The following is a 16324-nucleotide window of genomic DNA, read 5'->3' as shown; positions in this document are numbered from 1 at the left end:
TATTGCATAGGAACCTGGAATGTTATGTTCATGAATCAAGGCAAATTGGAAGTGGTCAAACAGGAGATGGCAAGAGTAAACATCGACATTTTAGGAATCAGTGAACTAAAATGGACTGGAAAGGGTGAATTTGATTCAGATAACCATTATATCTGAATTATAATTATTCATTATATCTGAATATACTGTGGGCAAGAATCCCTTAAGAAGAAATGGAGTAGCCCTCATAGTCAACAAAAGAGTCTGAAGTGCAGTACTTGGGTGCAATCTCAAAAACGACAGAATGATCTCTGTTTTTTCCAAGGCAAACCACCCAATATCACAGTAATCCAAGTCTATGCCCCAACTAGTAATGCTGAAGAAGATGAAGTTGAACAGTTCTATGCAGACCTACAAGCCCTTCTAGAACTAACACCCAAAAAGATGTCCTTTTCATTATAAGGGGACTGAAATGCAAAAGTAGGAAGTCAAGAGACACCTGGAGTAACAGGCAAGTTTGGCCTTGGAGTACAAAATGAAGCATGGCAAAGTCTAACAGAGTTTTGCAAAGAGAATGCATGATCATAGCAAACATTCTCTTCCAACAACACAAGAAACTAATCTACACATGGACATCACCAGTTGGTCAACACCAAAATCAGATTGAATATATTCTTTGCAGCTGAAGATGGAGAAGCTCTATACAGTCAGCAAAAATAAGACTGGGAGCAGACTGTGGCTCAGATCATGAACCCCTTATTGCAAAATTCAGACTTAAATTGAAGAAACTAGGGAAAACTACCAGACCATTCAGGTATGACCTAAATCAAATCCCTCACGATTATACAGTGGAAGTGACACATATATTCAAAGGATTAGATCTGATAGAGTGTCTGAAGAACTATGGACAGAGGTTTGTGACATTGTACAGGAGGCAGTGATCAAGACCATCCCCAAGAAAAAGAAATGGAAAAAGGTAAAATGGTTGTCTGCAGAGGCCTTAAAAATAGCTGAGAAAGAAGAGAAGCTAAAGGCAAAGGAGAAAAGGAGATATACCCATTTGAATGCAGAGTTCCAAAGAATAGCAAGGAGAGATAAGAAAGCCTTCCTTAGTGATCAATGCAAAGAAATAGAGGAAAACAGTAGAATGGGAAAGATGGGAGATCTCTTCAAGAAAATTAGAGATACCAAGGGAACATTTCATGCAAAGATGGGCACAATAAAGGACAGAAATGGTATGGACCTAACAGCAGCAGAAGATATTAAGAAGAGGTGGCATGAATACACAGAAGAACTATAGAAAAAATATCTTCATGACCCAGATAACCACTATGGTGTGTGATCAATGACCTAGAGCCAGATACCCTGAAGTCAAGTGGGTCTTAGGAAGCATCACTACATACAAAGCTAGTGGAGGTGATGGAATTCCAGTTGAGCTATTGCAAACCCTAAAAGATGATGCTGTTAAAGTGTTGCACTCAATATGCCAGCAAATTTGGAAAACTCAGCAGTGGCAATAGGACTGGAAAAGGTCAGTGTTCATTCCAATCCCAAAGAAAGGCAATACCAAAGAACGTTCAAACTACTGCACAATTGCACTCATCTCACACACTAGCAAAGTAATGCTCAAAATTCTCCAAGCCAGGCTTCAACAGTAAATGAACCATGAACTTCCAGATGTTCATGCTGGATTTAGAACAGGCAGAGAAACCAGAGATCAAACTGCCAACATCCATTGGATCATAGAAAACATAAGCGATTTCTAGAAAAGCATCTACTTCTTCTTCAATGACTACACCAAAGCCTTTGACCTGTGTGGATCACAACAAACTGGAAAATTCTTCAAGAGATGGGAATACCAGACCACCTGACCTGCCTCCTGAGAAATCTGTATGCAGGTCAAAAAGCAACAATTAGAATTGGACATAGTTCCAAACATGGTTCCAAACAGCAGACTGGTTCCAAATTGGGAAAAAAGTACATCAAGGCTGTATATTGTCACCCTGCTTATTTACCTTATATGCAGAGTACATCATGCAAAATGGATGTACTGGCTGGATGAAGGCTGGATGAAACACAGGCTGGAATCAAGATGGCTGGGAGAAATATCAATAACTTCAGATATGCAGATGACAGCACCCTTATGGTAGAAAGTGAAGAGGAACTAAAAAGACTCCTAATGAAAGTGAAAGAGGAGAGTGAAAAAGCTGGTTTAAAACTCAACATTCAAAAATGAAAATCATGGCATCCGGTCCCATCACTTCATGGCAAATAGATGAGGAAACAATGGAAACAGTGAGAGACTTTATTTTGGGGGGCTCCAAAATCCCTGCAGATGGTGACTGCAGCCATGAAACTAAAAGACGCTTACTCCTTGGAAGAAAAGCTATGACCAACCTAGACAGCATATTAAAATGCAGAGACATTACTCTGCCAACAAAGGTCCATATAGTCAAAGCTATCGTTTTTCCAGTAGTCATGTATGGATGTGAGTTGGACTATGAAGAAAGCTGAGTGCCAAAGAATTGATGCTTTTGAACTGTGGCGTTGGAGAAGACTCTTGAGAGTCCCTGGGACTGCAAGGAGATCAAACCAGTCAATCCTAAAGGAAATCAGTCCTAAACATTCATTGGAAGAACTGATGCTGAAGCTGAAACTCCAATACTTTGGCCACCTCATATGAAGGACTGACTCACTGGAAAAGACCCTAATGCTGGGAAAGATAGAAGGCAGGAGGAGAAGGGGATGACAGAGGATGAGATGGTTGGATGGCATCACCAATTTGATGGACATGAGTTTGAGCAAGCTCCGGGAGTTGGTGATGGACAGGGAAGCCCGGCTTGCTGGAGTCCATGGGGTTGCAGAGTCGGATACGACTGAGTGACTGAACTGAACTGATATATTTGTTTGCTTTAATTGATTACAGTCAAAATCAGGTTTGTTTGATTTTTTGACTGAGCTGTGCAGCTTGTGGGATTTTAGTTCTCCAACTAGGGGGTTGAACACAGGCCCCAGGTAGTGAAAGCACTGAGTCCTAACCAGTGGACCACCGTGGATTCTCAATCAGATTTTAAATTGTGATGAAACAGCTCTCTACTAGAAGCAAACCACCTAAGGACCCTCATTTTAAAGGACTGAGCAAGAACCCTGTGGCCTGCTGGGTACAAACAACAGTGGAGATTTACTCAGGCTGTTGTCTTTTAGACTGCATTTGCTTTTGTTTGTGTTCAGATGTTAAAATTGCCTGGTGGTCCGCCTCAACCCTGTTTTCCTCTTAAGCTCCGTACTTTATTTATATGCTATGTTATAGAAGGTGGGTTTCCTTAGGAACATGTGTATCACATTAGAGTACCTGCACATGTCTCGGAGGACACAAAGCGAGGCTGCTACCAAGGGGTGTGTGCACTGTTTGATTGGAAGGAGGGGCAGAAAGGCAGGAGACAGCTCTGGGTCATCCCCATTCCAGGATTAGGTAAGGAAGGAGTAATTAACAGGTCCCGGCTTGCACCCAGCCCTCCACACAGGCAGCACTCCTGGTGCAGGGGTCTGAGAGGTTGACACAAGACTTCCCAAGCCTGGTGTGCAGTGGGGTCAACTACACCTTGCCCAGGCCTGCTGGGTTCTGGCCATTGGAACCCAACTCTGCAACGTGGGTGGAAGGAGGAAGGAGAGAACATGCCCGATCCAAGCTTTCTCTCTCCTCAGGCCAGATTCTGCCGTCATTGAATCAGGCCCAAGATTTTATCAGATGCCTGCAAGGCAAAAGGCTGCCAATCATGCTGACTCACCTGGTGAGTAAGCTTCAGAGACCTTACAAGGTTCCTAAGTTTTCTTTCCAAGAACAGAATTTGACCTCACCTATTAGGGTGCCCATGCTCTAAAGGGAGTGACCCTTGGGAATCACGGAGATGGGTGAAAGCCAGGGGATCACGAGGCTTCTCAGGGACATGAGTGGCTTCTGTTGGTTACACATTACCCTGGGTAAACAACTCTTTTTTTCCCACATCATGTTAAAAATAAAAACAAAACAGCAAACATATAATAAAATTGACCATTTTTAGGTGTACAGTTCAGTCGTGCTAAGTATATTCACTGTTGTACAACCAACTTCCAGCACTTTCTCATCTTGCAAACTAAAGCTCTGTATCCAACAAACACTAACATTCCCCAGCTCTGGCAACCTCCATTCTACTTTTTGTTTCTGTGAACCTGACTGCTTTAGTTGTTTCATGTAAGTGGAATCTTGGAGGATTTGTCTTTTGGACTGTCTTATTTCACTTAGCACACTGTCTTCAGGGTTCATTTGTGTGTGGGCAAGGATGCAGAGAAATTGGAACCATTGTAGGCTGCCCGCGGGAATGTAAAATGGGGCAACTGCTGTTGGAAAACAGTTTGGTGGTTTCCTAAGAAGTTAAAAATGAATTACCTTAGGACTCAGCAATTCTACTCCTAAATATATTTTAATTCCAAAAGAATAAAAAAAAGTTGGCATTCAAGCAGAGATATGAATATGCATATTCATAATAACCCTATTTACTATAACCAGAAGGTGGAAACAGCCCACACTTCCACCAATGGATGAATGAATAAACAGATTGTGATATATACACACAATGGATTATGTAGCTATAAAAAGAAATGAAGTACCGACACAAGCCACATTAGCCTTGAAAACATTATGCTATGTGAAAGAAGCCAGGCACAAAAATGTCACATGTTGTAGGATTCTACTTATACTGGAAATTCAGAAAAGGTAAATCCGTAGAGACAGAGAGCAGATGGGTGGTTGCCAGGGGCTGAGGGGAGAGAAGAAGGGGGAATGATTGCTTAATGGGTGTGAATTTTCCTTTGAGGGTGATGAAAATGCTTTGGAACCAGATAGAGTGGTGATTATACAACATTGTGAAGGTACTAAACGCAACTAAATTGTACACTTTAAAAAGGTTAATTTTATGTGAATTTCTCCTTTAAAAAAAAAGGGAATAGGACTTCCCTGGTGGTTCAGTGGTAAAGAATCCACTTGCCAGTGCAGGAGACAAGGGTTCTTTCCCTGATCCGAGAAGATCCCACATGCTTCGGGGCAACTGAGCCCACGTGCCACAACTATTGAGCCTGTGCTCTAGAGCCCAGGAGCCACAGCTACTGAAGCCCGGACGCCCTACAGCCCATGCTCTGCAGCAAGAGAAACCACTGCAATGAGAATCCTGCACATCACAACTGGAGAGTAACCCCTGCTCACCACAACTAGAGAAAAGCCCTCGGAGCGACAAAGACCCAGCACAGACAAAAGTGAGTAAATATACAAAATTTTTTAAAATAAAATGAAAAGCAAGGGAATAAATGCTGAAATTCCTTGGTATGCCACTGCCCATCTCTGACTCTATGGTTTTGACCTCATATTAATAGTGTTAAAGGATAATTTTCAGGGATTTCCCTGGCAGTACAGTGGTTAAGATTCTGCGCTTTCACTGCAGGGGTCAAGGGTTTGATCCCTCGGTGGGGAACAAAGATCCTGCATGCTGTGCAGCCAAAAAAAAAAAAAGAAACTTTTCAAAAAAAGTGAAAATTATGACTTTTTTCCTTCCAGTTTTATTGAGATGGAGTTGACATACAGACAGCACTGCTTAAAGTGTACAGCATAACGAGTTGGCTTACATACATCATGAAACAATTATCACAATAAGTTTAGTGAGCATCCATCATCTCATACAGATGCAAAATGAAAGAAAAAGAAAAAAAATATTTTCCTTATGATAAGAACGCTTAGGATTTACTCAATTAACAACCTTCATGTGTAACATACAGTGTTGTTAATTTTATTTACCTTGCTGTACTTTACACCCCTAGCACTTATTTCTCTTGAAACTGGAAGTTTGTACCTTTTGGTCACTTTCATCCAATTCCTCTTTCTCCAGCCTCTGGCAGCCACTCATCTCATCTCTTTCCCCATGAGTTTGTTTGTTTTTGAAGCATAATTGAACTACGGCATTGTGTTTGTTCCTGGTGTACAACCCAGTGACTATTTCTATACTTTTCAAAATGATCTACTTACAGTATGTCACCCTACAAAGACATTACATAGTTGTAGACTCTGCTCTCCACATTGTACCTTCCATGCCAGTGAGTCATTCATTTTTTAACTCTTACTCTCCCTCACCTGTTCCTCTCTTCCTCCCACCTTTTACCTCCTCTGGCAACTGCCTGTTTGTTCTCTGTATCTATGACTCTGATTCTCTTTTCTTATGTTTCTTCATTTGTTTCACCTTTTAGATTCCACATGTAAGTGAAATCATAAGAGGATTTGTCTTTCTCTGTCTGACTTGTTTCACTTAGCATTAAGTGAAATTTAATTTTACAGTATTATTGTCTAGTTCCAAGATTCCATTCTTTTTTATGGCTAAGAAGTATTCCATTGTGTGTGTGTGTGTGTGTGTATACCACTTCTTCTTTTTGGCCATGCTGTAAGGCTTGCAGGATCTTAGTTTCCTGGTCAAGAATTGAACCCAAGCCCTTGGCAGTAAAAGTGCGGAGTCTTAACCACTGCAACACCAGCGAATTCCTACCGCTTCTTCATCTATTCATCTATCAGTGGACACTTGGGTTGCTTCCGTATATTGGCTGTTGTAAATAATGCTGCAGTGAACATGTTGTTGCTATTTAGTTGCTAAGTTGTGTCCGACTCTTTTGTGACCCTGTGTACTATAGCCTGCCAGGCTCCTCTCTGTCCATGCGATTTTCCAAGGCAGGAATACTGGAGTGGGTGGCCATTTCCATCTCCAGGGGATCTTCCTGGACCAGAGATTGAACTCCCGTCTCCTGTATTGGCAGGTAGATTCCTTACCACCAAGCCACCAGGAAATCCCATAATAAACACATATATACACATATACACATATGAAAAGATTCATACATCTTTTCAAATTAGTGTTTTCATTTTTGTTGGATAAATACCCAGGAGTAGAATTGCTGGATCATACGGTAGTGCTGTTTTGAATTTTTCAAGGAACCTCTATACTGTTTTCCGTAACGTTGCAGTGAAAATGAAAAAGAGGGATGAGTTTTTTTCTTTCTCTTCCCTGAGAACAAAGAAGATAAAGAGAACAGTGAGCAGGCCTGAACATTTCTAGTTTTTTTACTTTAACTGCTCCAAGCTCTGCATGTCTGTAACTGAGTTTGCTTTTTCTGCCCCCTCTGTAGGAGCTACATTTCACAGCTATTATCTCCTCCCTTTGTAGTTCTTCTTTTCTACATACCATAAAGAAGGCTCCAGAGCCACCAAACTGCCAAACTTAATTACTGGGTTACTGACAGCCTAAGACTGCTTTTTAAACAATGGAAGAGGAAGGAGACAAGATCTTAAAACCTTTGTTCCTCATCACCGACCCCTGACTGTGAGCCCTTATCTGATATAAGCCCCTAGGTGCCCCATGGTGGGGGGCACAGTTCTTGAGGCATGAGCCCACTGTGTTCCCCTCTCTGCCAACTGAGAATGAAAATCACCTTTTTATTTCCCCCACACTCTGTATTTTTTTTCTTCAGCTTCGATCGGCAGAGAAAGCCAAGATTTCAGCCAGCAACAATAACTGTTGTACCAATTTACATCCCCCCAACAGTGCAAGGGTTCCCGTCTCCCTACATGCACATCAACACTTCTTTGTTGTCTTTTTGCTAATAGCTGCTCTGAGAGGTATAAGGTGATATCTCCTGGTGGCTCTGACTTGAATTTCCTTGATGATCAGCAACCTTGAGTATCTTTTCATGTGTCTGTTGGCCATCTGTATGTCTTGGAAATAAAATGTCTATTCAGATCCTCTGCCCATTTGAAAATTTGGTATTGGAATTTTTTTTTTTTGGATGTTGAATTATGTGAGTTCCAGCATCAGGCACCTACAACTTGCAGAACTGTAAGCTCAAAGTAGTATAGGGGTAGAGCCTTGTGCCAACAGGAAGTCCACGCTGAGCAACGCACGACTTTACACTGAAGCACGTGGTTTTTCCTACAGTGGTTTGAAATCAACCTTGGTGGGAGCATCACAGATAACAGTGTGAAGTGAAGATATCTCCAGCCATATCAACAAACAAGAAATGTCCCAGCCATCAGCGATTACTGGCCTCCAAACGTGAATGAGGGCTCCATGGATGCTGCCCCGCACCCCCCACGGTGATTGCTGAGGAGCTGGGGGAATGCAAGAAGCAGCCATCTGCCACATCCTCACTCCTTAAGGTGAACAAGGAAATAGGATTTAGCCCCAGATAGCTGAGGTGCATACGAAAGGAATGAATTCAGTGAGCCCAGAGGCTTGCAGCTTCCCGTGTATAGAACGCTAAACTCCTTAACTTAATATCTGATCTTCGATGTTCAGATTGCCTGCTCCCTTTGTTACAAACTTGTTTGTAGCCTGACTTCCCCTCCTGCCTCCTTGGAGCAGTTTTCTCAGAGCTACTGAGATGCTGTCTCCCAGGCTCGGAGTCCTAAACATTTTCACCAAATAAAATAACTCTACTTTCAGATTGTGAGTGTAGTTTTTACTCGACATCAGCAAAGTCTCTAAATCAGTGCCACCCTCACCTCCAGTTGGTTTGTGGCTGGGCAGTTACAGCATCCCCCAGAATCTGGTGCCACTGATGTCCCAGGACAAGATAACACGTTTTACATTTCTAACTGTTGCAGTGAAAAGGAAAAAAGAGGAATGAGTTTTTTTCTTTCCCATTCCTGAGAACAAAGAAGGTCAAGACAATGGTAAACAGGCCAGAACATTCCTAGTTTTTTTACTTTAACTGCTCTTAACTGTATGTCTGTAACTAAGTTTGCTTTTCTGCTCCCTAACTCTGCAGGAGTTACATTTCGCACCTATTATCCTTTGACTCTATGCTAAATACATCCTGTATTTATCCTTAAATCCTGATGTTTACCCTTAAAACACCCTTCCCCTGGTAGTTACACATCAAAAAGAAGGCCGCAGAGCCACCAAACTGCCAGACTCAATTACTGGGTTACTGGCGCCAGCCTACGACTGTCTTGGAAACAATGCAAGAGAAAGAAATCAAGATCCTAACACCTTTGTTCCTCATCACAGACTCCTGACTGCAAGCCCTCATCTTATATAAACCTCTAGACTTCTCAAGCAGGGGGCACAGTTTTTGAGGCATGAACCTACTGTGTTCTCCTCTCTGCTGGCTGAGAATTAAAGCCACCTTTCTATTTCTTCCAAACTCTGTCTCCATGTTTTTTATTCGGCTTCAGGGGGCAGAGAAAGCCAAGATTTTGTCCAGCAACACAACTAGGATCTTGAGGAGCATATTATGGAAGCCAGCAGCCTAGTGGGTGCTGCCTAGCTGCTTAAGTCCCCCTGGAAGCCAAACTCTGCAAGCATCTGACCACTGTCTTGAAGACCCTGCAACCAGAGTTTCTCTAGGTCTCCCAGGTCTGTGGACTGGCAGGAGCCATCTCACCTGAGAGCTTGTGAGAAGTTCCCAGACCTGCTCAAATCAGAACCTGCATTTTAACCAGAAGCCCAGGTGGTCCTGGCTCTCAGGAAGGTCAGAAGCACCCCTCCGTGCTGTGCCCGAAAGCAAATGTGGCATCAGCGACTCTCCCCAGACACCCAGCCCAGAGTCCTCCAGGCTCTGTGCCCGGCCAGGGCAGGCTTACCCCCAGGGCTGACACAGTATCCCCAGTGCTCTCGTCGTCACTCATGTCTCTCATCTCAGTGATGGTTGGTTCACTTCAGATGGCACCTGCCCTCCGACTCTCCACGATGCTTTCAGCCTGCTTTTCCTGCCGGGGTGGTGGGGATGAAGACAGGGACAAGACAAAGGCTGGCCGCTGGTATTTAAGGAGCTCTCCCGGGTGCAACAGGTCCAGGCAAATCCAGGGATTTGCTGTGTTCCAGGGAGAAGAAAAGCTGCAGAAAGATTAGAAGAAGGGAGAGTCTGCTCTCATCTCCCACATAATGGTCTTGAGAAATTCCCCAAACACTTGTTAAATAGGGACTGCTCAGCAGGAGTGAGTGTGAGATTGTTGCATCTGGAGCTAGCTGGGCCTGAGGCACTGGAAGGAGGGGAGGATCCAGCTGTGGGGGTGGGGCAGAAAATAGTAGGATCTTCTGTGGCACTTAGGGACTTAAGGAACACAGACAAGCTAACTGATCACAGTGATGGGAGGGAGGGGGCTTGCAGAGCATTCCTTGGGCTCAGTCATTGTACTAAGCACTGGGTCTCGCATTAATTTCGTGATTCCCTCCTTTTTTGATGAAACTGAAATGCAGAGAGGTAATGATTATTTGCCTAGAGTCACATGATTAGGAATGGCAGAGTCTTGTTTGACAGTTTCTCTCCTTTCGGTTCTTCATTTTTCACACCTGTCTCTCTCCTGGCCACATTCCTTGGACCAAGGCTTGCCTGCCAAGATGTGGCTGGGTGAAGACTTGACTGACCTCATCAGTAGTGGTTTACTACGCCCAGGAGACTAGCCCAGAAAGACGTAAGTTGCAAGAGTCAACCGGGTGGGGGGTGGGGGGGAGGGAAGCTCAACATAAGAGCTGTAAGTTGAATTTTACTCAGTTATCATACTGAGGACTATAGCCTGGGAGACAGTCTCTCAGCTAGCTCTGAGAAACTGCCAGAGTTGGGAGTTGGAGGAGAATGTATATGAAATTTTTTGACTGGGAAATACATGTAGTCAAGCCTTGCTGTTGTTGTTTGGTTACTAAATCACGCCTGACTCTTTTGCAACCCCTTGAACTGTAGCCTGCCAGGCTCCTCTGTCCATGAGATTCCCCAGGCAAGAATACTTGAGTGGGTGGCTATTTCCTTCTCCAGGGGATCTTCCCAACCTAGGGACTGAACCCACATCTCCCATATTGGCAGGAAAATTCTTTTACCACTGAGCCACCAGGGAAGCCTACGTCTTAGTAAAAGATGACTGCCAATCACAAAAACCAGATATCTCCAGTTAATGATTTTAGTGCTTTGTTCTACATGGCAAGTGCAGAGAATCTGGGGTCATGGAAATTCTTCCTTAGATATGCATCTTAACTGTCTAGAGGCCCATGTACCCAGAACACAGGGTGCTTCATCCTGAATTCCTTTCAGGGTGTGCTGTCAGGCAGAGGCTAATGACTTGTAGAACTGGAAGAAAGGGCAACATTTTTTCATTTCCACAAATAACATCTAGTTCCCTCCAAGAACTTTCAAGAAACACTAAACATTCTTTAACAGAAAGCATCGTGACAGTTTACACCCAGAGAATTCTTTACCTTCAGAGCCTTACCTCACTATACCCTCTAATTCCAAACTGTGATATCATAATCCTTGCCCAATCCCAAGCATATTAAAAGACCCGCTTCAAATCACACTTCAAATATGTGCAACTTCCAGAGGTTAAGACAGTCCAGAGGTTAAGACTCCGCCTTTCAATGTAGGGATGGTGGGTTTGATTCCTGGTCAGGGAACTAAGGTCTCAAATGCCCCTGCGTCCAACCAGAATTTTTAAAAAGTGCCACTGGTTGTCCAGTGGTTAAGGTTCCATGCTTCCAGGTCAGGGGGCACAGGTTTGATTCCTGGTGAGGGAACTAAGATCTCATAAGCTGGGCTGTGCAGCCAAAAAACAAAAATGTCACTAAATATTCCACTAAATGTCCCTCCCACTCTGTAAAGTGAGGTGAAAGTCACTCAGTTATGTCCAACCCTTGGCAACCCCATGGACTGTACAGTCCATGGAATTTTCCAGGCCATAATACTTGAGTGGGTAGCCGTTCCCTTATCTGGGGATCTTCCCAACCCAGGGATCGAGCCCAAGTCTCCCGCATTGCAGGCGGATTCTTTACCAGCTGAGACCTACTAAGGCCCTGTTGAGAATGCTTTTCCTTATCCTGCCAGCAATGCATGGCTTTGTCTTATCAATAGGCAGGGCTGGCTCAATGGCAGACCTGCAACCCATGCAGTCACTAGCGACTCTGTGAGAAAGGCAATCTCATTTGGCCCTACTGTAATAAGATCTCAGTAAACACTAGCTTTCCTGGTGGCTCAGAGGTTAAAGCATCTGCCTGGGATGCGGGAGACCTGGGTTCGATCCCTGGGTCGGGAAGATCCCCTGGAGAAGGAAATGGCAACCCACTCTAGTACTCTTGCCTGGAGAATTCCATGGAGGGAGGAGCCTGGTAGGCTACAGTCCATGGGGTCACAAAGAGTCGGACACGACTGAGCAACTTCACTTCACTTTCACTAAACACTAGCTAACTCATATCAATGTCCTGACCCCATAACACCAGGAAAACTTTTTCTTCATGGAACCTGGATTCCGTTCTAATAAGTGATTCTGAGTTTGAGGGTTTTTTTTTTTTTTTTTTGTGGGGTAGGGGGGATCCCACATGCTTCATTCAGAAAGTCATTCGTCTCTTCCCCCCAAACTTCTAACTTTTCAGATGTGAAAGCTTTAGGCCCCATGTACATGCTGGGCTGGTGCCAGGGTCTCACTCTGTGCCCAGAACCCCACTGGTTTTGGGGGAACAGGCCCAACAAAGTGGTCCATGGAACTTCTGGTCTCTACAGACACCATGGCATCTCAGAGGTCTGCTTAGAAGGCTATGGAGCAGAGGGAGGTGCTCTTCAGGGTGTCTGCTGCTTGAGGGCAAGAATACTTGCCAGAAGTAGGGAGTCAAGAGGGAAAAGGAGGGCTTTCCAGGGAGAGGGAACAGCATTATGATATCATGATTTATAATCAGAAATCTGTATTTCACCTTCATCTGTTCCTGGAGATGCTAAGATACTTGGAATTTCCTCAGCATTGAGGGTGTCTTTGTTATGTCAATGAGGTGACTTTTGAAAAAGCGCTGTGTAAACAAAGAATGGGGCTGGTTGCCAAGGGAACCAGCTCCAAGATAGGGGATTGGAACTTTCAGGCCCCCCTCCTCAATCTTCTGGAGGAGGAAGGGGCCGGAGGTTGAATCGACCACTGGTAGGCAATGATTTAATCAATCATGCATGATGCCTCCATTTAAAACACAAAGGACAGGAGAACACAGAGGTTTGGGGAAAGTAGGACTAGAGGCAAGAAAGACCTGTGTCCTTTCACACCTGGCCTTGTGCACACCTGCCTTCGGGCTGCTCTTGAATTGTATCCTTGGTAATAAGCAGTGATCTGATAAGTAAAATGTTTCTCTGACTTTTGTGAGTTAATTGAGCAAATGGATCAGACCCAAAGAAGGGATCTTGGAACCTCCCATCTACAGATGGTTGATCAGAAGCATAGCTGACAACCTGGACTTTGAGCTGGTGTCTGAAGCGGGGAGGCAATCTTTGGGACTGAGCCCTTCACCTGTGGATGTGATGCTCTCCAGGTAGAGCTGAATGGTGGAACACCCAGCTGGTCCTACAGCTAGGGTCACAGAATTGCTTGTTGGAGTTGGGAAAAACTGCAAGCATCACTAGCATGAAAGGGTGTGCTGTCGCTGGGGTGAGAAGAATGGAGGGAAACCTGAAGAGGCGATAGGTGCAGCTTGGAGGAGGCCTGAGAGTTTGGACTGTTCCCAGCCACTGGAGTGCTTCAGGCTGGGCTGCCTGGCCAGACTGTGCCTCAGGTGGTGCTCAGAGCCTCCCTGAGCCAGATGAGGGGGCTGGTGGGAAGATCAGAGAAGGGTGATGAAGGGTCATCAAGAGGAGGCGGGATGGACGGAGAGAGGCACACAGCACCTAATAAGGAGCAGAGGGTCTCTGAAAGGTTTCTCAGCACCAGTTGGGAAAGGCTTTTCCATTTTCTCGAAGGTAAGCGCATTAGTGTCTGGTTCAAGATGTGGGGACCAAGGCAAGAGAAAGTAGCTAAAAAACTCTCCCAAGTGGTTGCCTGGAAGAAGCAGGACATTGCTAATTCTGTATTGTTGAAGTTTGTGTGTGTTGCATCTGTTTTTGATAATTTTGTTGCAGAAAGGGGGACCCCTTCCAGGGCCTGAAACTGGGCTCTTGTCTAACACTCGGAAATGAATTGTCCGAGGAGACACATCTGCTGACAAAGCAAGAGATTTTATTGGGAAAGGGCACCCAGGTGGAGAGCAGTAGGGTAAGAGAACCCAGGAGAACTGCTCTGCCACGTGCCTCGCAGTCTCGGGTTTTATGGTGATGGGATTAGTTTCCGGGTGGTCTTTGGCCAAGCATTCTAATTCAGAGTCTTTCCTGGTGGTGCACGCATCACTCAGCCAAGATGGATGCTAGCGAGAGGGATTCTGGGAAGTGGACGGACACGCGGTGTCTCCTTTCCCGAACTCTTCGGGTTGGTGGTGGCTTATTAGTTCCCTATTCCTTATCAGGATCTCCTGTCATAAAACAACTCATGCAAATGGTTACTATGGTGCCTGGCCAGGGTGGGTGGTTTCAATCAGTGTGCTTCCCCTAACAATTTTATTTTTTTTTAATTAAAAAATTTTTTATTTTATATTGGAGCATAGCTGATTAACAATGTTGTTAGTTTCAAGTCTACAGTAAAGCGATTTAGTTATACATATACATGGATCTATTCTTTTTCAAATTCTTTCCCATTTAGGTTATTAACAGAATATTCACCAGAGTCCCTGTGCTATACCATAGGTCCTTGTTATCTTCCCAAACTCCCAATCTATCCTTCCCCCCATGTTGCATCTTAATAACAAAATTAATATAAAAAAGATGCAAGCCATTTCTAGGGGCTAGTTTATGTATTTTTCAATTACATAATTATATTAAGACTTTATTTTTAGAGCAGTTTTAGGTTTATAGCAAAATCGAAGGGAAGATACAGATTTTCATTGTGACCCTTGCTCCCACTCTTGCACAACCCTCTCCATCATCAACACCTCCCACCAATGGTTCACTTGTTACTTGGGATGAAAATGCACTAACACGTCATTATCACCCAGAGTCCACAGTTTACATCAGGGCTCACTCTTGGTGTTGGACACCTGTGTGTTTAGATAAATCTGGGTTGACAAGTATCCATCATCATAGGGTCCATGTTGTGGCAAGTCGCTTCAGTTGTGTCTGACTCTTTGCAACCCTTATAGGCTATGGTCCACTAGGCTCCTCTGTCCATGGGATACTCCAGGTAAGAATACTGGAGTGGGTTGCCATGCCCTCCTCCTCCAGGGGCTCTTCCTGAACCAGGGTCATACAGAGTGGTTTCACTGCCCTAAAAACTCCCTGTGCTCCACCTCTCTTCCTCAGCCCCTGGCAACCACTAGTCTTTACTGTTTCCATAGTTCTTGCCTTTTCCAGGATGTCTTATGTTGGAACCATACAGGATATAGCCTTTGCAGACTGGCTTCTTTCACTTAGGAATGCATTTACATTTCCTATGTCTTTTTATGACTTGATAGCTCTTTTCCATTTAGTGCTGAGTAATGTTCCACTGTCTGGATTGTTGTTTAATTGCTAAGTCGTGTCTGACACTTTTGTGACCCCATGGACTGTAGCCTGCCAGGTTCCTCTGTCCATGGGATTTCACAGGCAAGAACACTGGAGTGGGTTGCCATTTCCTGCTCAAGGGAATCTTCCTGACCCAGGGATCGAACCCTCGTCTCCTGCATTGGCATTCAGATTCCTTACCACTGAGCCACCAGGGAAGCCCCACTGTGGGTGCACCACAGTTTATTTATCCATTCACCTACTGAAGGGTATCTTAATTGCTTCCAAGTTTGGGGGAGTTATGGATAAAGCTGCTACAAACATTCATATATAGGTTTTTGTGAGGACATAAGTTTTCCACTTGCTTGGGTAAATAGCAAGGAGCACAATGGCTGGATTATATGGTAACAGCATGTTTAGTTTCATTAAGAAACCACACAACTCTCTCCCAACGTGGCTGCACCATGTTGCATTCCCACAAGCAGTGAATGAGAGCTCCTGCTGCTTCACGTACTTGCCAGCGTTTGGTGGTGTCGGTGTTCCGGATCTTGGCCATTCTCCTAGGTGTGTAGTAGTGTCTCCTTGTTCTAATGTGTGTTACCTGGTGACACGAGATGTGGAGCATCTTTTCAAGTGCATATTTGCCACCCATGTATCTTATTACTATTTGGCCGGCACCTGTTAAGGTCTTTGGCCCATTTCTTAATCAGGTTGTTTTCTTCTTCCTGAGTGTTAGACAGCCCACTGTGTATGTTGCGAAGGTACAGACGTGACTCCCCCTCCTCCCAGTTTCACTGAGAAATAGTTGACACATATCCCTAAGTTGTATCAAAGTGTATAGTGTGATGCTGATTCACCAGTATTGTGAAATGATGACAATAAGCTAACATCCATTGTGTCTTTTGCATACATTTTCTTTCAGTCTGTGGCTTGTCTTTTCATCCTCTTGATAGTTAATGTATTTTTAGGCTGA

The 16324-nt window shown here is 44.3% G+C and overlaps 1 protein-coding gene across 1 annotated transcript in view; it reads right to left on the bottom strand.

The window, feature by feature from the left end:
- The window catches only part of LOC113906610 (solute carrier family 2, facilitated glucose transporter member 5), a 44916-nt gene extending 34959 nt beyond the window's left edge, over positions 1-9957 (bottom strand). The window contains exon 1 of the mRNA XM_027564993.1: positions 9632-9957. The gene's annotated coding sequence lies outside the window, so the exon portion shown is untranslated. The remainder of the gene's footprint in view (positions 1-9631) is intronic.
- Between the last annotated feature and the right edge of the window lie 6367 nt (positions 9958-16324).

Source organism: Bos indicus x Bos taurus, chromosome 16 (genome assembly GCF_003369695.1).
Source record: "Bos indicus x Bos taurus breed Angus x Brahman F1 hybrid chromosome 16, Bos_hybrid_MaternalHap_v2.0, whole genome shotgun sequence".
NCBI lineage: Eukaryota > Metazoa > Chordata > Mammalia > Artiodactyla > Bovidae > Bos > Bos indicus x Bos taurus.
The sequence above is the reverse complement of the archived record's forward strand: the minus strand, read 5'-3'. Positions and strand labels throughout refer to the sequence as shown.